Here is a 20,653-nt window from a genome sequence, read left to right on the forward strand (position 1 = left end):
AGCTTGAAGCAGAAAGATGAAAGAGCTGCAATTAACATCATCAAGCCCACATTTTCTTATGAACAGCAAATGCAAATGTTAATGTAGACAAGCAAAGACCTCTCCCAACCTCTGTATGTGCTGAAAATTTAGCAAGCACATCAATAATTCGTTCGTGGAGATACTCGTGAATATTTTTGTGTTTTAGCCTTGTCATCAGCAACTTCTCGGGATAATTATGTTGTGTGAAATGATTACTACAGAATGAAAGAGCAAGCTCCAGGGTAGTTTGTCTCCATGGCTGTTCATTTTTCAGTGATATGAATGATGGTTTTAATCAACAGGTCTGTGCGACGGAATAAATTCCACTGTCTCACCATTGCTTTGGGGTGCAGGCTGTTCTCACCAATAACTATTTCTTTTGTAACCAGAAATAGCTTCTGCTGCACCCCAGCAAAGAAAGGGACACGTATGCTACACATGAGTATATTGTGCTTTATGGCTGTTGTTTCTAAAGCTACCCAAACAATGTGGATGCCCAGATCCCCTCAGTGTTAATGAGCACAGAACAACCAAGCCCTTAGTTGCCCTGATTGGAAAATCTATGTACACAGTGTCTAATTCAAAGGATGTAGAACTCGGTGGGTAGGCTCCTGTTGATATCAAAAGATATTAGACCTGGCCCACATCAAGGATCTCAGAGAAAGCACCAGTCACTTTGCACCCCAGCAAAGGGGTTTTGAGGTAATCCAGCTGACTTGGTGCTATGGGAACGTCAGAGAGGACTGATACAGCTGGGCTGGGAGCGAGCAGCCTCTAGTGCAGAGGGTCCAAAGTGCTGCAGCCCTTCAGTCTGCAATGGGATGCTCAAATTTCAGTGATTTCAGGAGGACTGTTGGGGGTTTGGTAGCACAGGCTGCAGAAGCTGTGTCAGGGCAGGGGTGGGCAGCAGGGCACTGAGAGAGCCAGGAAAACCTGAGTCCTTCCTTCACCTGCCTATTTACCCAGCTGGCAGCAAGGCTCTGTTTTAGCAAGGTGGTATTGCCCAGACCAGGCTGTGTCCATGCAAGATGAGCTTTTCCTCGAGCCAACATATCTCAGTCCTCCTTGGCCTCACTCAACATGTGACAGGAAAACTGAATTTAGGTGCTGTCCCCAGTTAACTTTTGGTTGCTTTTCTGGACATACACCTCAAAGTCCTTGTTTTAATCAGTACTGAACTGTTAACTTGTGCCTTTCCTATTTACCTCAGCTGGTGTTGAGCTGAGCCCCAGTGACAGCAGGTAATTACAGTCACCCACAGAGGAGCCATTACACGAGTGGACTCTTGTTAAGGCCACTCTTACTGCTGTGTAAGTGTGAGCAGAGCCATGGAAGTGACCAGGCTCTCTTGGCTCTTCTAGCACTCCTCATGTTCCCTAAAGATTGCTTAGGTATGATCCAAAATTTCTTGATAATATATATGCCTGAAAACCAGGCAAAACTGCTGCATTTTCCAGCCCCTTGCCCAGGGTGTAGCCAGAGGGCACGTTCCACTGGGTAAGAATCTGTTCCTTTCTGAACACAGCTCTCCAGCAGCCTCAGTGAGCTTTGCAAAATGACCTGGATGCAAGAGGCTGTTTCATCCATGCATTTGTAAGCAATTGGACTGATGAGGGAGCATGGATGTGTGTGGGGAGGGGTGTTACTCAGTCGTGGGTGAAATTAAACCAAGATTCTTTGGCTGAGTTTGCCATTCATCTAATGAAAAATCTGGTTTTCATTTGCTAACCTTCCAAATGTGTCCATCTGTAATTAATGTGGTCTCTCCACCAAATATTGGAGTACCTCACATACACATAAGCAATCTGAGCTGAGTATGTATGTGTTCATGTTGGCTTTTCAGTGCCTAATGTTGTAACTGTAGGATTTACTTGGGTTGCGTGTTCTGTTTTTACTTTGTTTTCCTGGCAACTTGAGTCAAAAAACTCTTGGGTAGAAACAAATGCAATTACACATGCAAAGAAGTGGACTTTAGCTGAATGAAAGAATATTAAGTGTGTTGGATACATAAAAACAGGTTTATTAGAACACATTTTGTATTCAGTGCTGTATTATCAAGTAAAGGTAATGTTACCTGAAGCCTGCCAATTGAACTGGTTTATGGTCTCCATGTTCTTCCTGTTTTATAACCAGCAGCTCTCTGCCTTGTCTCTCATTTAATTTATTGGAAATAAGTGTTTTGTTTTTCCAACTCTAGATTAACTTGTTCATTCGAAGCTAAACAATCAAAGTAAGAAGACACTGTGTCTGCTGCAAGTTCCTTGTACTTCAGCAAGGCTTATCAGATGCCCCTTTATTTTTTCTTCCTTGATGCAGGATTCTTAAAGGCTGGTTTTATAAAGGCAGGAATCAGATACATTCAGTAAAGGTTAACCATTCACAGTGGCACTGTAGTTAATAGCCTTGGAATGGAGACCAAGGAAATGGATGTTGACTTTCCGGGGTGCTTCGAGTGTTCTTGAAAACTTTCTCTTCAGTCTTCCTGAAAGCTTCTTTCCTTCTTGCTTATGGCATCTTAAGGGCTTTTCAAAGGATGAATAAAAATTCTCTAGGAAGGTAAAGCTGAGGAGCCACATGGAAAAAAGAATTGGTCTAAAACCGAAGACTGTTCACCTGGGAAACTAGAGGGGGAAAAATGTACTTTAGCATGCAATGCATGCCTCATTGGATTTCACTAAATTGCCATTGCATTAGCACTGAATCACAGGAAAAACACAGCATTTCAGAAAGCAGGTAAAACCAGAACGACTTTAAATGATTTCTGGGATATTAAACTCACAGAGACTAAGATGTATTGTGCCAGCCTAATTATTTTGAAACACCACAGGTAAATCAATGGACATACACTTAATTTTTAATTGTAGGGACCATCTATTACTTCCACCGTGCGGGCCAAGTCCTGCTCTCATTTGCACTTAATGAAATCTTACTACAGGCAGTAATTCTGTGTGAAATGGGCAGCATTTCAGCACTCCTTTGATGGTACATGTTGTGACAGAAAAAAAGCCAAGAGCAGAACACGTGGCTCTTGCTTTCCCACTATCGGCGTGGAAGTGGCATTGCAAGGATCTCCACAAGGAACAGCACATGACAGCAGCCTGCCCACTAAAGAAAAGCACATGTTAATTTTGAGTGGTTTTCCAAAAGAAAAGGACCTCGTGGGTCTATATTGGGTCGGGTGAGCTTCTGCCACCCAAAATCAGCACAGCATCTATGAGAAGTGATGACTTCTCTAATTCATTCAGCATTTGTCACCTTGGCTCTTACCTGCCGACTGCTGGGCTTAGGCAGTGCTGGGGATGTGCATTCCTGCTCCAGCTGAAAGCTTGTGGCCAGGAAAAACTGACCGTCATTGCCAAGAAAACTGGATGGGAGAAGAAGATTGCTCTTGCTTTGTGTTCTCCGTGGAGCTAATTTACAGCCAGACATGGTAGACTTTTAAATTGTGACTGATTCCATTTAATGTTTGGTATTGCCAGGGGTGTTTGTGTGTTTTCCAGGCAGAACATTGCTGTAGCATTGTTCCCAGCTTACTTCTGGGTCCTTCTTCGGCTTCCTCACTAAAAGGACCCAGATTTTGAGCTGGAAGCTCCCACGGGCAAGGACTGCTTTCCGTGCATTCTCTGTATGATTGTTTTCTTCAAGGACACCTACATGCCACTGTAAATCAGCAAAACTCTGCCCTTGTCACAGTGCTCTGGGGAGACAAGTCCTCCAAGCACTGAGGTGCCAATAAATAACACCACCAGCATCCTTAGAAAAGTCACTTCAGGGGTCTCTTCAGCACTGCCTGGAGGCAGCAGGTGGCCTTCGTGGTGGGAGCCACAGTGCTCAGACTCTGTAATGCTTTTCACACTCCCACCTCGTGACTTTTGAGGTCCAGGTTACTCTGATGAGTGCCTTGGCATGTGGCAGAGGGGAGAAGCACTTGCTGTGGAAGGTGATAGTCATGTTTGCTTGCTTATTGTCATCACAACAGGGGTAAAAAATGTCCTAGCAAACAGGAAATTTAATTTTCAGTTGAAATTTTGAGCTCTCTGAAAGTTTGCCTTTGTAAAATTGAGCCTTTGAAGCCTGCAACCCTTTCGGGACTCCAGAGCTTTCTGTGCAAGCCAAATAACCAAACTGGCCCTGCCTCGGTTCTCCACTGTTGATGGAAGAGAAAATGTGTTAATTTTATGGTGCTGCTGAGACATCCCAGTACAGAGTTTACCCTGTGCCAGAGCGTGAGTGATGCAGCACCACTGTGCCTGGGCAGTGTGGGCTAGGTGAAAGTGTAATTCAGAGAAAAACATCATCAGTCCAAGTAACTCTTTAAAGTCACCCAGGATTATCCCAAGGTCCTACTTCCATCGTCCTCCTTTTGCTACGCACTGATGTCAGAGCCAGCAAAACTTCACCCGTCCCCATCTTCCCTTTGGATCTCTGGTACGATGGAGGTGTCCTGCCCTAGAGATGCTCCTTGGGGAATGTGCCTCTCCTGTTGCTTCCATCCATCTCCCTCTGCAGGCTGCCGGCATACCTGCCCTCAGCAGGGCTAAATCCCTCGGGACGAGCCAGTCGCGCATCACCTCTCGGCAGCGGCACCCTTGGAAGAGGGGGATCTCTCGTTGCCATGACAATGAGCCTGTGGGATGAATATTTCTTTCTGCGAGCAGCAATTCAAAGCTTAAAGCGATGCTGCTGCCTCCCAAAGCTTATTAGTGCCACGCGTAAACAGAGCTGGGCAAAGCCTTGGGAAAAGAAAGGGGCGGGGTGGGGGGAAAGCTGGCTGGTGTTGTGGTCCCTTCCCCTCTCGAGCTTCGAGCAGTGGGGAGAGCGGCTGCTTTCTGCCTCTTTGTTCCCGGCCCTGGCACAAATCAAATCAAGCCTCCCTTCCCCCAGCAAAGCTCGTGCTAAGCTGGAGGATGCTAGAGCGAAAACGGATTAAAAAGAAAAATCATCCTTTCTGCAGCAGATGAGGAGGGTATCAATCAGCGAGATGGAGGGGGCTCTGCCCCAGGGCTGGGCTCGCAGCTGCTAACGAGGGGCTTAAATCAAGGTGCTCGGGGGGCCCGGGCTGTCCGCCGACCCCTCCTCTGCCTTCTGCACCTGTAACACCACCGGGCCGAGAAGGGCAGCGGCCAAACCCGCTGCGGGTGTGAGTGCCCAGGAGCGCAGGACGAGCCGGAGCTGCCGCTCGCCACGCTGGAGGGAGCTCCTGAGACGGCAAAAGTGCTGCGTCGTGGTCCATCTCTGACAAATCAGACCTCGAACCGATGCAAACGGGTTATATTTCAGGATGCTTTTAATAGCTGATGTTGGCAGATGGGTTGTTTCTTTTTAGATCTATGAGGAGTTAGGGTTTTTTTCTCCCCGTGTAAATTAGTCGTATGTGGGTTGTAAACAGTCTAAATAGGTCTTGAATATTTTTTTTAAGCTTTTACATACAAAATCTGACTTTCTTGGAGCCATGTGACTCTGGGAGCTGGGGAAGTGAATTCTCAGTTTGAGGGCTACACTGTCGATTATCCTTTCCACCATCAGCTGTCCCACAAACCAGGGCTGGCACAGGCACAGCTCAGGGGAGGGGGGGCTTTCAGCCAGCCCTGTCAACTAAAAAATAGAGTGAAAAGTTGGGAAGAGTGAGCAAAGCCCTGTGGACGAGCCACCGTGGGAGCTGGGATGTGCTCCTTGCTGTGGGTTGTGCTCAGTGTGGCTGGTGCCGGTGCCCACAGGTCACCTGGCAAGAGCACCCACAGAAAGAAGGGGGTTCTTGCAAGCAGGGGCAGAGAACCAGCTGGGCACTGGAGGGCTGGGGGAAAGATTACAAATAAAACAAACAAGGTTGTTTTTGTGCAGGCCTTGGCAGCCTTGGAACGTGGGTTAAAACTGGTGAAAGCCACCGAGAAGTGAACGCTGAGTAAGGACAAGTGAGTCCGTACCTTCCTTGTGCTGGTTAAAGATTAGCTGTGTTTTGGCACTTTTCCTCGGTTCTTGGTTCTATTTGCTTCAACCACTGGGTGCTGAGCAATGGTGATAAACCCAAAATGCTGCAGCCTTTGTGGAGGGAATGTCCCCAGAGCACCCAGGGCAGTGAGGCTGAGAAGGGCTTACAGTGCTCGTACCCACAGTGGGAGACCCAAAATAACCCCATGACAGCACTGAGTGGAGGATGAAAGGGGTTTTGGCTGTAAGGTGTGATCTGTAACCAGAGTCTGATGTGGTGCTGAAGGACTCTCAAGCACAGACAGCTGGACGTGGTATTCCTAAAAGGCCTCGAAATACAGAGTCAGGACCCTGCTCCCCACAAAATGCTGGGTTTTTTCCCTGGTGTTTTGCCAGTAGGAATGGATTAAGGGAGGATTCCCTCATTTGGGAAGGGGGGGACTCCTTAATCCTTAAAGCCTGGATTTAAAGATCCTGGAGAGAGTAATCACAGACAGTGGATTAGCATCTGCTGGGGAGCCTGGCAGGAGAGGGCAGCATGGCACTGCCAACCCCAGGGTTGGTCCTCACCCTTGTCTGCAGCTCCTTTTCCCAGGCCTGTGTCTTAGATATACTTTTTCACCTGAAAACACAAAACTCACAGAAAGGAAGACGTTAAAAAGAGCATTTCCTCGAGTCGTGGATGGTTTTCCTGCAAGTGAGAAATGTGTAAAACATGGCTGGGGCAGGTGACAAATGATGGCAGGGGGTGTGGTGTTGTGTGTTTGGTTTTTTTATAACCACCTTTAAAATTGCTCTGCAAAGGCTTCTGCCATGACAAACTGAGTCATCCTTCAGCTAGAAGAAGAAAAGGAGGAGATGCTTGCCAGTCAACAGAAACCAGCTGGTGTAGGGCCAGCCCCCTACTGCCTGGAGGTGTGTTGGCCTCCAGCCATGCAAGAAAACCCATAGTTGGTGCCTTGTTTGTGTGGGAAGCCTGGAAAACAGAGTTTGTGGCAGTGTGGCCCTCATTTGTTACTTACTGTGGCTCATGCACTGCTTTTCTCTGAGAATGCCAAACTCAGTCTTTTCAGAAAGCTCTGACTACTACTTTCTCCTTCAAAACACAACCTTAAAACGTGCAATTTCTATACAGATATAGCGCAAGTGGAGCATTTAGCCTGGCTAAGGCATATTCCCCCTGGGAGATCTTGCAGGAGAAATGGACCATATTGGCTTTTCCAACTGGCCTTAGGTATTGCTGCAGCAGCACATGAACTCAGCCGAGTGTGTGTTTATCTGGCAGGAGGCAGTTGCCTCAAACAGAGTGAGGATCAGCTCCCCAAGAGGTTCACCACTTCAAATTTAAAACTGCATTATTTATTCAGACAGGATTTTCTGGCAGCAAACCTTGCATCCTTTTCTGCATGCTCTGTAGTCAGGAGGAAGGATGGTGCTATGCTTGATGGTCCCCAGAGCGTGCCCTGTGCTCCTGGCAAAGGTGGAGAGGTCAGCAGAGATGGGCGAGTGCCAGTTGACCCACCTCGGGCTGGGGAACTGGAGCTTCAGGCCCTGCTGGGTGTTGCCTTCTTGGCTGCATTCTTTAAAAGTTCCCTTTGGGAATTTTGGATCACTTCTCTGCACGCTGTCCTGTGACAGGGCTGGTGCTGCTCCACCCGAGCCTTGCAAGTGTGGCTCATCAGCCACCTCAGCTTTCAAGTCTAATATGATCATCTCCTACTGTCAAATCATTCCCCTTTATATAGGCCTTTGCTTTCAGAGCATTTCCAGACCCTCTGGATCCTCCTCTTGCAGGTCTTTGCCATCCCCATGAAGCTTTCCTGGCTGTGGATGGTTCCATTTAAAGCCCTCTCCTAATTGTGTATGAATCCATCCTCTGTATGAGACACCACTGGTGAAGTACATACAAACAGCGCAGTGGAAAGGGAAGCTCTGTAATGTCACAGCTACCAAGGGCCTGATCCCCTTCTGCATAAGTCACCAAAACAGACTCAGAAGAGTAGGGAGCAGTCCTGGTTTTCTAACAGTTTCCAGCCTGACTTTGCACTGGTAAACTGTTTCAGCCCAGATTTTCTTTAAGGCATTCATTGCCAGATTTCAAGAGGAATCAAATAAATACCTCTAAAGATCTGATCCTTGCACCTCCCTTTGCCATTCCTTGCTGAATTGAGGGTCGGTGCTTTCTCCTCTCCTGCCACCTCACCTGCTCAGCCACACTGATGCAGAGAGTAATTTCTGTTCTCATGCCATCAGCACCCAGTCTTGGGGGACTCTACTCTGCCAAAACAGTGTGGGCGTGTGTACCCATGGAGCACAGCAGAGGAACACCCCAGGGATTGTCTGGCAGAGGATGCTCCATGAGCAGGACACCCACTCTCATACTTGGATGCTGCTGGGCCGAGGTGCCACGTGCTCTGTGCTGACAGACCTTCACAACTGTGGGGTTGTCAGCCCTTTTCCCTCCTCCCGGGCTGTGTCTAATTGAATTTGGATAGTGGCTTTCTTTGCTAGAGACTGTGCCACTGCTCTGGGATACCTGCTCCTACAATTTATCCTTTCAATTTATGTTGCCAAGGAGCTGTGTTAACCCTCACCTCTTAAAGGGTGAAAACCCTTTCTGTTGTTGAAAATTGAGTGCATGCAAGTCTCTGAGGAGCAGCACTGGTTTGTACCACACACTAAATAGGAGCAGCGGTCTCAGTCTGGATTGTAAATCAGGTCACTGACAGTAGTGAGGCGAGAACAGCAAACAACCTGGTGCTGTTCTCCATCTGTGCTCAGAGGAGACCCGGAATGGTACCAGCAGAAGGGCTGCAGGGAGAGAACAAGGTGTCTTGGCAAACCTATGCATGTGTCTGTGACAGTCAAAAGAAATCCTGCTTTTAGCAGGTTGTTTTCCATCTCTTGCATGTCGCCATCAGCACAATTGTAGCATCCAGGGTGCTCGGAGGAGATAATGCCTGAGTAACAGCTAATGGGGAAGGGTGGGAAAGAGAAGAGGAACAACTTTCTCTTGCTGCCACGTGTTTTCAATCCCTTCAGCTCTCTTGCTATAGCCATAGTGAGGAAGTGGTTTTTCCACTGGTAATTTTAGTGCTGCTTTAAAAGAGCTAGAGTGGCAAAGCCAAGGAAGTAAACCCCTGCCCACCTCTGGGATGCTTTCCTGCTCCTACCTGTACTCACCACCTCACCAATGCAACCTGCTGACTTCAGGCACCTTCCCGGTTTTTCCATCTTGATCAAATTACTGTCTTTTCCCAGACAGTGGGCAGTCCTTTTCTTTGAAAACAGACCACCAAGATAAACCCAAGAGTTGTTCTTCAGGTCTCAGTGGGTGCCTGGTCTGCTGGAGAGCATCCCCTGAGAAGGAGGAGATGGATCACAGCCCTGAACCTGCTGTGCTGGTTTGAGCATCACCCTGCAGTGCCCCCACCCTGGACAGCGCAGGCTGAAGCTGATTTTGAAGTCAGCACACTGCTGGGGATGGAGGGGAGGGCAGGCTGGGCAAAGCCATGATCCTGTTTGCTCTGATCACTAAAGGTCATGAGGTGGGTCCATCTGTTGGGGGGGGAACCGAACGCTGGTATCTGCAGCAAACTAATTCCAGGCTTGCACCGATTCCCCTTTCAGTTTAATTTAATCATCTTTGGTGTCTGATTCTACAAGCATGGCTTTGTTCTGCTAAACCTTTGCTGCATATTAGCAGAGAGGCAGCTGGAATTTAAATTTGATTTTGACTACAGTGAGAAACCTTATATTTAGCACTTGGCAAATCTCTTGAATGCAGGAGCACATCAGTTTATAAATGCAGGTTGTTTTGATCAGTGTAATTTTGGAGGCTTAAGTATGAGAGAGAGAATGTAGGCTGGGTACTGATACTCATAAAGGAGCTATAGAAAAATATTCTACCAGGTGATTGGAATTACATTACTCTACAGATCAACCTACCTAGCATTTGCTGCAAGGAATCATTTGTACCTGAAAAATGCTTTGGGTAACAACTTGGCAACAGCTTCCACAGGTACATGGACCTGACTGTGCCGCTGTAAATTCTGGGATACTCCCTGGGCATCCCTGGGGGCTGGTTTTCTTTTGGAGTTGCTGTTAAAGGAAGGAGTGCTTGGTACCTGTGGGGTGGGGAGCAACAGCTTTTAGCAGCTGGGAGGCTCAACTGTGGGCTTATTGCTTCCTAAGAAAGATTTGGATTTTTAGAAGAGGCTTCCTTTTGCACAGTAAAAGCGATCAGGGCCAGAATTTAGGAGTACATGGTTTTAAGGAGCTCAGGTTCTTCTCTGAGCAGAAAGAGATAAAAGCTAAGGGAACAGTAGTGACTCTGCTCTTCAAATTTGCATGGGCAGAACAAAAAATGGAGCTTGAATGAAAATGTTATCATCAGTGTCATGGGCATGATTAACAGAGTATTCATTGCCTCCCAAAAAGCAGCAATGGGAAGAGGTGACCCTTCCTACTGCTTTTGCTGGCTGCTGGCTTCCAAGAAATACCCTACCACTTTGATTTATTGACATGCTGGGGAAAGGCAATTAAGTTTTACAACCAGCCAACCCTGTGGGTCCAGATCTTCAGAAGCAGAAATGAAAAGGGAGCCTCCCCTTCTTATGTGTGATATTTTGATATTTTCAAAGCATTGTTGTGTGATGGTGCTCTGGGATTCCAGATCTGGTGAATGCTCATTCTCCACTTTGGGGCCGTGGCTGCCTCTACCCAAAGGGCTGGAGCAGCTGTAACTCCTCAGGGAGCTTCTCCATGAGATCTCCACAACCACAGGGTTCAGTCTGTGCTTTCCCCAAACCCACCATCCCCAGAGGAGCCAGCTTGGAAGGTTTGAGTACACATCCCTCTTCTACACATCCCTCTTCCCCAGCCATTGCATCAAGGTTGTTGCCTGATAGCAGAGGCTGCAGCTCCTCCCAGCCTGTGCTGCCTTCTGCTCCCCAGCCCACCACATCACCGGTGGCAGAGCGAGCACCGGCGATGATACAAAGGTTGTTTTTGCACCGTGGCTGCAGAGCAAGAGCACAGAAGATTTGATGCCTTGCAGCTTCTTGCTCCTTGGGCCCGCGGATCAGCGTGGCAGGAGCTGGTTTGTCCCCTGGTGAGGAGCTGACTGAGGGCCAGTTGGCAGTGCCTGCGCGGGGAGGGCTGTGCTCGTGGCGGAGCCAGGATTGATGCACGGCGGCGCTAAAACGGATTGACAGACCTGCAGAGAGCAACTTCCATGCATCCCATATGTTGCTTGGCTTCCTCTGAGGGACTTAAAATTTTGAGGCGAAAAAAATCTTTTGCTGGAGGAGAATTAGGATATTTGTATACTTGGTTGTTTTCAAGAGCCTCTTTTTCCCCCCTCTAGCTGGACCTGATGCAGTCAAAAAGAAAGAAGGTATCTTTTAGTCACTCTGGGAGCGTGCACAGATGTATTAAATAAACATAGTTTCCTATGGCCCTAATAGCAGACACAGGAAAGTTCCCCAAATTGTCAAAAAGTTCTGCTCTGTAAGAATCACAGACTAAGATTGTCAAAGATCTAGTGCTGCTAATCAGCGCAGTAACTGCTGGGGCACTCTGATTTACACCTGAAGGTTTGACTTGTTACCTATAGGAGAACTGCCCAGGAAGACTGGAATGTAACCCTGAGGTCAAACGAGAACTTTTCAGAGCAATGCTATTTTTACTCCTCTCTGTTTCATTTAGGCAAACACGTGCAGTGCAGACCGTGGGTCCTGATGAAGTGCCATTGTTTAATACTGAAAAAATGCACATTTGATCTCGTTCGCATTTCCTAAAATCCGTGTTATTGATGTGACAATATATTTTTCCTCAGGAAAAAAAAAATCTGCAGTTATTTATTCATTCTTGCCCCTTGGAGAGCTCGCTACCATCTGCTTTTCTTGGCTTTGCATTACCTTTTTTTTTTTTTTCCACTTGTTCTTTTCCCACTGTGCACCACTGAAGGACTATACTATACATTATCTCATAGCCAAATTATGCAGGGTATTGTAAACATGTTGTAAACTTTGCCAGCTGCAAAGTCAAGGGCTCTGAGAGATCTTGCTTAGCACTGGAAACGCTCTTTGAAGAAAGAAGGCAGCCTTTTGGAAGCAGATTTGCAGGGCAGCGTGACACCAAAGTGTCATATTGCTTTTGCAAAATGCTAGGGGAAGAAAAGGAGCAAATAAATGTGTTCATGGATACCTATAGATTTATCATAGAGGCCAAGAAGTCCCTGAACCAGTGTCTGCTCAGCATCCACTGATAAGATACAGCAGGGCCCCGTGTGCACATGCTGGGACCTGCAGGCTCTGGGCCCCAGTGGGTGGTAAGAGGGATTGGTGCCTGATAAAGTCCCACATCACCATCATTTTGGGCAGGACAGGGCCATGCTCAGGGCACATCACAGGACTGAAGGCCCTGAATGTGCCAGAGTTACCCCTGGAGCTGGAGCAGTCATATCCTGCAGACAGTGTCCCGGGAAGAGGCAAACTGCAGAGCATCTCTTGCTCTGCCTTGCAGGGTTGGGGCCCATTTCTGGCCTTGGAAATATGAGTTGAAGGGGAAGAATCACAGGTGTGTGAGGATAAGTCTGTGTAAATTTACAATATCCCTAGTTAGAGATCTCTGTGTATCTTTTGATCATTGAACAATAAGGATACTGGCAGTAGGAATGACCAGGCATTATGGAAATCGTGTCTCAAAAATATACAGTAACTTTAAAATTACCTTTTTGAAGTTTAGTATCTGTTCTCTTTGTCTGTCTTCTGGTGACTGATCTTGGTGCAGTGAAGGTCGTGCCTTCAAGCCTTCATCCCATGGTACACTCCCCAAAAGGGCAGAAATCTGCCTGGGAGCCACACCCCTTGAGCCCAGGAGCTGGAGTGTGGGAGGAGCACTGGGCAGCACGGAAATAGAGGTTACTGTCACCTTTGCAAATAGAGAGAGAGAGAGCCAGGGGCTGTACTGATACACTCTTCAGAGAGCAATCCCAAATGCCTTGAAGTCAAGAGGACCGGGAAGTGCTGTGAATTATAGGACCACAGGGAAGAGCCTGTGACAACATAAAATACCTGTATGGGCTGATAACACACGTGCAGCCCTCAGCGAAATGCAGTTTCCTACATTTGCTGTAAATTCATAATGAATGCTTTTGTGCTCAGAGTTTGACTGATAAGGAAGCAAAAACACCTTAAGTTTGGAGGAGATTTGAGGTGTAGTTATGAGAGTAACTGCTGTGGTAGCAGAGAAGTGGCCCTTCGACAGCATTTTGGAAAGAGGCCGGGGGCTGCACGGGAGCACAGTCGCACTCCACCCAGCATCCCTCAGCCATCCTCCCCGTGCAGCAGCTCACAGCCCTTAAAAGGCTGCTGGCCATCAAGATGAATAGCTGGACAGGGCATTCATCTGTATTATTTAGGGAATTCAAACCTGTCTTTTTAATTATTCCAGCAATACTTCATCGTCCTCTCCGACGACGGTTAGTGGGAAGGATCACCGGTTCGGTTGTACTTACGTAATGTGGCTGTGAATATCCTATGACTTATTGCCCAATCCCTGCTCTTTTTACAGGGTTAAGGGCTTAGGGGAGAAGAATTGCTTGGCTGTGAGATGTATTTCTTTTTGCAAAGGATGGCTGGTGTTCTCCCAGCCCTGGAAGTATTCTTGTGAAAGCTATTTCTTCTCTGAAGAGTCTTTTATTACTGTTATTGGCTTATGTTCATAGGCTTTCATTCTCATTAAGGGGCACTGATTTAAATGAGGGGATTTAATCAACAATTTTCATCATGACTTAAATCAGCTAGCAGGAAACACAAAATTGATTATTTAAATTAATCTTGTGCTCCATTTGTACTTTTTAATTATTTTCCTAAGGAACAACTGATACTTCCTCACTGGAGCCTAGTACTGTTTTTTCACTTATGATCAGGATATGCTATTACCATATTTATTTAAGAATCTGCATATTAAGTCTAAAGTTCCTTAACAATTTTCACTTTATGTGCCAAACTGATGACTGACGCCTCTACTACATGACTAATTTTAATGTTAATTTGTGTCAGGGTGCACTGCAGAGCAGAGAAAGTAACATACATTAGTTACTGTGCTCTAATTTAAATCATATACTAGTCTTAAATATGATGGACAGACAGGGTAAGGGGGAGAATGCAGTTATCAAATCTTATTCTGCATTTGAAATGGACATTTTGAACACAGGAAATAACACCTCTTGACAGCAGGCTGGGGTGTTTCTAATCACCAAGTCCTTATAAAGACTCATATGGGGGAAACTGCAATAGCCTATTCCCTCTCTGGCTTCAATCCCTAATGGTTTTCTCAAACTGGAGGGAAGTGAAGGAAAGAACATTTTTCTGTGCATCCCAGGGAGAAATGGGTCTGTAGATAGTGAATTTAGAGTCTCAAGACCCTCCTGATCCAGCTGGTTCAACAAATACTTCAGCCACTGCAGGGGATTCACTCAATTTAAATGTATAGAGGTTTATTTCTATTTATTATAATATTACAGTGAAGCCTAGGCCATAGTGTTTAGTGCCACTGATTCAGTTTTTAAATTACAACTACCAAACTTTAAACATAAGATGATGATAAGTTAAAAAAAATTAATAATGCTATGCTCTGATTTTTCTGGGAAAAGGACATTTTGCCCTTTTAGCCACCATTCATTTGCATCAACTCCAGCTCAGGGCAGCTACGCTGAGTTGAGGGGCCATATTTCTTATTCATACCATTGTGTGTGAGAATAAGCCAAAAGCAAAACGAACCTTTTTTTAAAAGCCTTGGGCTTTGGGGTCCATCTGTGCAGATATAACATCTACTTTTCAGGTTGAAGGGATTAAATAGTCAAGTTCATCCTTCAGGTAGTTCAGCTGGCTTTTGGGAAGAAACTAATGTCCAAGTTAGACACCTGGTTTCTCGTTGGCTTCAACCCCAAGGACACAGGGCTCTCTGGGAATACACAGGATGGGATTTTCCAATGCCGATGGATGTGCCTACATCCCTTCAGTGTGAGTCTCGGCAGGTTCATGTTACTGAGCCACCCCTTCTCCCAGCACCCCATGGGATACAGAGGGGTTATTGCTCCCTCCCTTCCTCCCTCATTGCTCCTGCAATGGTGCCTCTCTCCCAGCGCTGCAGTTTCACAGCCATCAGCCCATTTTGCCAACTCACTGAGACACTTTCCTCCAAATTACACTTGAGACTAAAGACAAAACAGCGAAGGCTTGATTTCTTTTTGTTCCCCTGCCAGAAGCCATATGCACCATGCCAAGATGTGACACACAACACCTTGCTTTAGAGACACACATCACTCACACTGACTCAGAGCAGGGAAACCTTCGCTGCCTCGTCCCACACGTTACTTCTGGTCTGATGCACCAGGGAAAGGCTTCAGCTTTGTGGTGAGGTTTAAACTCAAGTTGTTGTGGTGGGTTTTTTTCTGCGAGGAAAGTTTTATCATGGCTTGGGGTTTTTTGAGGAATTTGGTTTGTTTGGGTTTTTTTCTCCAGAAGCCTGAATGTCCTTCAGTGGCTGCTGATTTCAAATGATGCTTCTGGCTGCAAAACCCACTGCAAGCCAATGGAAACCAGGAGCAACAGAGCATCTTCAACAGTGGCACCCACTCAGGGTTGCCTTAACCAACCTGCCTCTGAGTTTCACATTTAAGGGGTCAAAATTACAGTCCAGGGCTTCTGAATAGCCTTCTGCTGTATTTTGGACTGTGTTTGTTCTGTGCTCAGTCTCCTTCCCAGCAAGGAGAGTGCTCCTTCTTGTGCTGGCACTGCCCATCACTGCCATGGTCAGGTTTTGAGGCCAGAGCAGGTGCTTTGCCATCCCAGCAAACACCAACACCATGTGCTGTGAAGAACAAAGGGAGCTCGTTTCATCTTGCAGCCTTAGGTAGAGCAGTGATTGAGGGGAACACAAAGAAAAGAAGGCAGAAGCAGACATTATGGGTAATGGAAGAGTACATTTCTGAGGGATTTTTGTTGTTGTTGTTGTTAATGTAGGGTTTTTTATATGTGCAGAAATGTGTTTAGACCTCAGGTGAGCAGCTGAGTGCCGTGAGAGCTTTGGTATCTCCCTCTGCCCGGCCACCCCACACAGCTCCAGTGCAGACCTTTATCTTCCAGCTGTTCCTGTCGTATCCTCTCTGCTCCTGCCATACAGAGTGAGTGCTAATGCAAAAGGGCATCAAAGAAACTAGAAATGATGTGTAATTCAACATCATTAAGTATGAAATCACTCCTCTCCCATGCAGGGCTGTATCAATCAAATCGACTTTGGGTCTTTTCTTCCCAGGGAGCTTCTGCTGCAGGTGTCTCTGAAAAGCACTTTGCTGCCTGTGCTCAGTGTTTCCTGACAGGGATGGTTTATGGTCATCCATGAGCACACACCATCATCTCCCTCTGGATTTAGCACGTGGAAGGACCGATGTGTAGCTTTATTAAAGGCAATCTTAATCTTTCTTATGGAACATTATATAAAAACGTAGGCTTAGGGCAACTTTCAGAGGCAGCCACAAATTGCCGGCAGTAATACAACAAAATTAGATGGGATACATGGGGTTTGGCTGTTGTACTTCTCTGATTGCTTCCTTCCATCACTTGCCTTAACCAGATTTGTTCCTTAGCACGTGGCCATTGCTCGGGGAGAGCTACTGGTAACAAAACATGTCAACATGGTTGTTTTTATAAAATAGAGACATATAAATTTATATATATAATGACTGAGGTCCCAGTGCAGAAGGAAGTGGGTGGGTGGATGTAGGGGCCTGTGGGTAGATGGTTGCAGAGCTGGAGTGTAGATGGACGGATGCGGATGGGAGCATGGACTGGTGGACAGGTGGGTGGATGTGTTGGAGGAAAGGTGCATAAATTGGACATGGATGGCTGGATATATGGGAGCACTGACTGGTGCATGCACGGGTGGGCCATATACAGGTGTATGAGTGCATGGGTGGGTGTGTGGGTGCGTAGGTGCATGGGCTGGGGCAGGAATGGAGGGTGATATATGGGTGTACAAGTGCATGGGGGGGGCACAAGTTCGTGCATGCCTGGGTGGAAGGATGCACTGGTGCATTGGTGTGTGGGTGCCCAGGTGCCTTGGCTGGTGTAGGAATGGGTGGATGAGTGTCCAGGTGCATGGATTGGTGCAGGGATTGGTCCAGGTACATAGGCTTGTGCAGGAACAGATGTGTGGGTGTGAAGCTGCCTTGGTTGGTGCGGGAATGGGAGTGTGGGTGTGCAGGTCCCCTGATTGGTGCAGGAATAGGTGTTGGGTGTCCAGGTGCAGGGGCTGGTGCAGGAATGGGTGTTGGGTGTGCAGGTCCCTTGGCCGCTGCAGGAATGGGGGTGTGGGTGTGCAGGTCCCTTGGCCAGTGCAGGAATAGATGTTGGGTGTGCAGGTCCCTTGGCCAGTGCAGGAATGGGGGTGTGGGTGTGCAGGTCCCTTGGCCAGTGCAGGAACAGATGTTGGGTGTGCAGGTCCCTTGGCCAGTGCAGGAATGGGGGTGTGGGTGTGCAGGTCCCTTGGCTGGTGCAGAACACGGGTATGCGCCGCTGTGGCTGCCGCGCTGGGGGCGGGCGGACGGACGGACGGACAAAGCCGCGGACAGATGCCGGGGCAGGTGCGCAGCTGCCGCCGCCCCTCCCGCCGGCAGAGCCCAGCCCGGCCCCGCAGCTCGGGGCGGCGGGCGGGGGCGGGGCGGTGCTGCCGGCCCTGCCCTGCCCGGCCCGGCCCGGCGCGGGGGCGGTGCCGCGCCCGCCCCGGCTCTGCCCGGCTCGGCTCGGGGGGCGGGCGGCGACACCTGCGGCCGCGCCGAGCGGGGCTGAGCGGGGCCGAGCGAGCGGAGCCGCGGCCCGGATGTAGCCGGAACATGGCGCTGGGGGCGGCGTGAGGCGGCGGCCGAGGTAGGAGCGGCGGGGCGGGCGCGGGGACCCGCCCGGGGGGCGCGGAGCGGAGCGGGGGGCGCGGGCGGCGGCTGCCCCTGCCCGGGCTGCTCGGCCGTGCGGGGCCGCCCGCCCGTCCGTGCCGGCGGCGGCCGGTGCCGGGCAGACAAAGGCACGGCCCGGGCATCCCCGTCCGCACCTGTGCGGAGCGGGCAGAGCCGCGGGCGCTGCCAGTGCAGGCTGGGCAGGGACAGCCGGGGCTGCCGGGTTCCTCTCATGGAGCTCCCGGGCTCCTCTCCGAAATCACCTACGGCGACCCTTTGCTTCAAAATGCTTTGCTGGGATTTCGCACAACAATGGCTTTTTTTTCTCTTTTTTTTTTTTTTTTCTTTCCCCAAGGGCGTTTTGGTTTTTGTCATTTTTTTTCCAGAAGTTGCGCCCAACTTTCTGTGAATATCATGTGCTTTTGGGTTTCCCCCAGGTAGCAGGTGCCCAGAGAGCCGTGCAGCCGCTCCTGGAAACGCGCCTGGAAATGTTCCTGCATGCGCCTCTATACCTCTGCTCGTTCGTTTGGGTTTTTTTCCTTCATATAAAGGGTTAGGAACGCCTGCAATCGACTCCGCTCTTCTTTATGTGTTCATTAGTCTTAGATCATCGTGGCTAAAGAAAATGAGCTGCATAGTGACTGCCGTGCTTGAATAACACTCCAGCTTTAGACCAGGAGAGGTGTTTTTTTCATGGTATCGATCAGACCTTGAGAATTTCTTACCAACCCGCCAGCAGCACGCAGGCTGCCTTTCTTCCTCTTTGTTACACACCAGCCCTCCGTTAACATAAAGAAACAATGGAATTTTTTTCTCCCCAAATATTCAGCGTTAGATCAAATGGGCTGTCATTACCAGTAAGGATAATATTCCCCCCAACTCGAGAGGGGCCAGCAGCGAGACCACTCTGCCGGTAACCTTTCCCCTTCATTTTAGAATTTTTTATGTGCTTTAGCATTTGCAAAATGAAGGAGAGTTGGTACCTGTGTTAAGATAGATCTTAGTGGTCCCTGCTGCCCAGACAGCACTTAAGGAATCATTGCTCCTAATTTATTGCCTTTATTGTACCACAAAACTTTAAACGGCGCTGCTTAGGGCTGCAGCAGGGAGCCGAGCTCCCCTGCCCTGTGTGAAAGCCGGTGTTGATGGCTGTGAGCATCGCTGCTGCTGCCGGGGACAGACCTCTTGTGGTGGAGGATGCGTCTGGAAGCGTTGGGGAATCGTGAGGATGATGTTTCTGATGCAAAGAGTGGATTTCGTGCCACTCGCGGGGCTCCCTGGCCGTCTGCACCCCCAGGAGTGAGGTTGAGCAGAAGCTGTAGGAGCTCCTCTGTTCCAGTTTGAGGTTCACAAAATGGCCCTTTGCATTCCTCCTGATCCGGTGCCGCTTCTGCTACAGGGGGGTTACTCGTGTGCTGATCCTCCCATGGTGAGCAACTGCTCTCCTGGTTTGCAGGTGGGGATGAGGGACCTGTCTGCAAGGGGTAGGGCACCGGTTTCAGAGCTGCTGCTGCTGTGCCAGGTAAAGCTTTGGGAGTTACTCTTTGTGGTTCACCTCATTGTCTGTTTTCTGTGGTTTAGTAACATTTTTTTGGCTGTAGCGCCTCATTGTCTGTTTTCTGTGGTTTAGTAACATTTTTTTGGCTGTAGCTCGTTTCAGGTGGATGGAAGGTCTTTGTTCAGTGTGGGATTATGTATTTATGCTGTCACATGTATTAATTGGAGATAAACCGAGCAAAAATACAGTTTGAGTTGAGGGAAAGACTCACTCTAACACTGAGAGTGGTAAAGCTAAACTTTCTCCTTCCCCCTGCTTCAAACACGTTTACAAATGGTTTTGATCCCAGTGAGACCGTGACTTCTAGCGGAGATTAATTTTCATCAAATGATTTTAGACCAGTGTGCCGTAGTTCCTGCCTCTCCTTTTTGTGCAGGAGCCCTGAGTGCTGTTACACACTCGTGTAGTTTTCTAACCTTGTTCTGAGGAGATGAGGGCTCACCAGACCCGGAGGGGGGTGCGTGTCGCTCAGCCCCTGCTGAACCGCACTTAACAGAGCCCTCCGAGGAGTCATTTCCCGCAGGGAAGCGGTGGCACGGAGGGACCACGGCAGGCCTGTTGTGGAGAACCCTGTTACGAGTCATCAGCAAATTCCCTTGGCAACCCCCTGCTGAGCCAGACCTAGTAAATCCCACTGCTTGTTTGATTCCCTTATTGCTTTGGCACCTCTGTTTGCTTCCCAGTGGCTTTTCTGTTTGGGTTTGTTTTTTTTTTTTATTCCTTGACATCTTCATCAGCCATGAATGCTCACAGTAAGTCAGTGTTTGGCTTTCAGTGAGTTCTCAGCATCCTGGTGGCTGATTCTAAAATGGAAGTGTGTAACAGGCAAAGTTCCTGCAAAACATTTTACTTCTCAATTATTATTTGCCAAAGTGAGTGATTGTGGCAAGTCTTACTTTGAAAACTAGTATTTGGGAAATAAAATGCTTTGTAAGAAACTTGCTCCCCAGTGTCAACTACTACTGTCAATCAGCTGATAACAAACTTCTCACAGTGGTAGTTAACAAGTCGTCAGTTTTTGCCTTATGTGATTGGCATCACCTCTGACCCCAGATTTGCTACTGAAATGAGGGAGACAAACTGTTCTCTTCAACATCAGTCATGTATTTTGGGCTGAAAGCTGAGTTAAAGGAGGACTCCAGCTCGTGTGGCTGAAGCCCAAGAGGTGATGCTGGCACAGATCTGTC

The 20,653-nt window shown here is 48.3% G+C and overlaps 1 protein-coding gene across 5 annotated transcripts in view; it reads left to right on the forward strand.

Annotated features, from left to right (window-relative positions):
• PAK5 (p21 (RAC1) activated kinase 5) overlaps positions 1-20,653 on the forward strand; it is a 177,501-nt gene that overhangs the window by 72,722 nt on the left and 84,126 nt on the right. The window contains exon 1 of one of the 5 annotated variants that reach the window (XM_017834539.1): positions 17,792-17,885. The exons of the other annotated variants lie outside the window; for them this stretch is intronic. The gene's annotated coding sequence lies outside the window, so the exon portion shown is untranslated. Of the gene's footprint in view, positions 1-17,791; positions 17,886-20,653 lie in introns of those variants that run through there. 5 annotated transcript variants of the gene reach the window in all.

This window comes from Lepidothrix coronata, unplaced genomic scaffold, assembly GCF_001604755.1.
Source record: "Lepidothrix coronata isolate B3197 unplaced genomic scaffold, Lepidothrix_coronata-1.0 Scaffold234, whole genome shotgun sequence".
NCBI classification, from domain to species: Eukaryota; Metazoa; Chordata; class Aves; order Passeriformes; family Pipridae; genus Lepidothrix; species Lepidothrix coronata.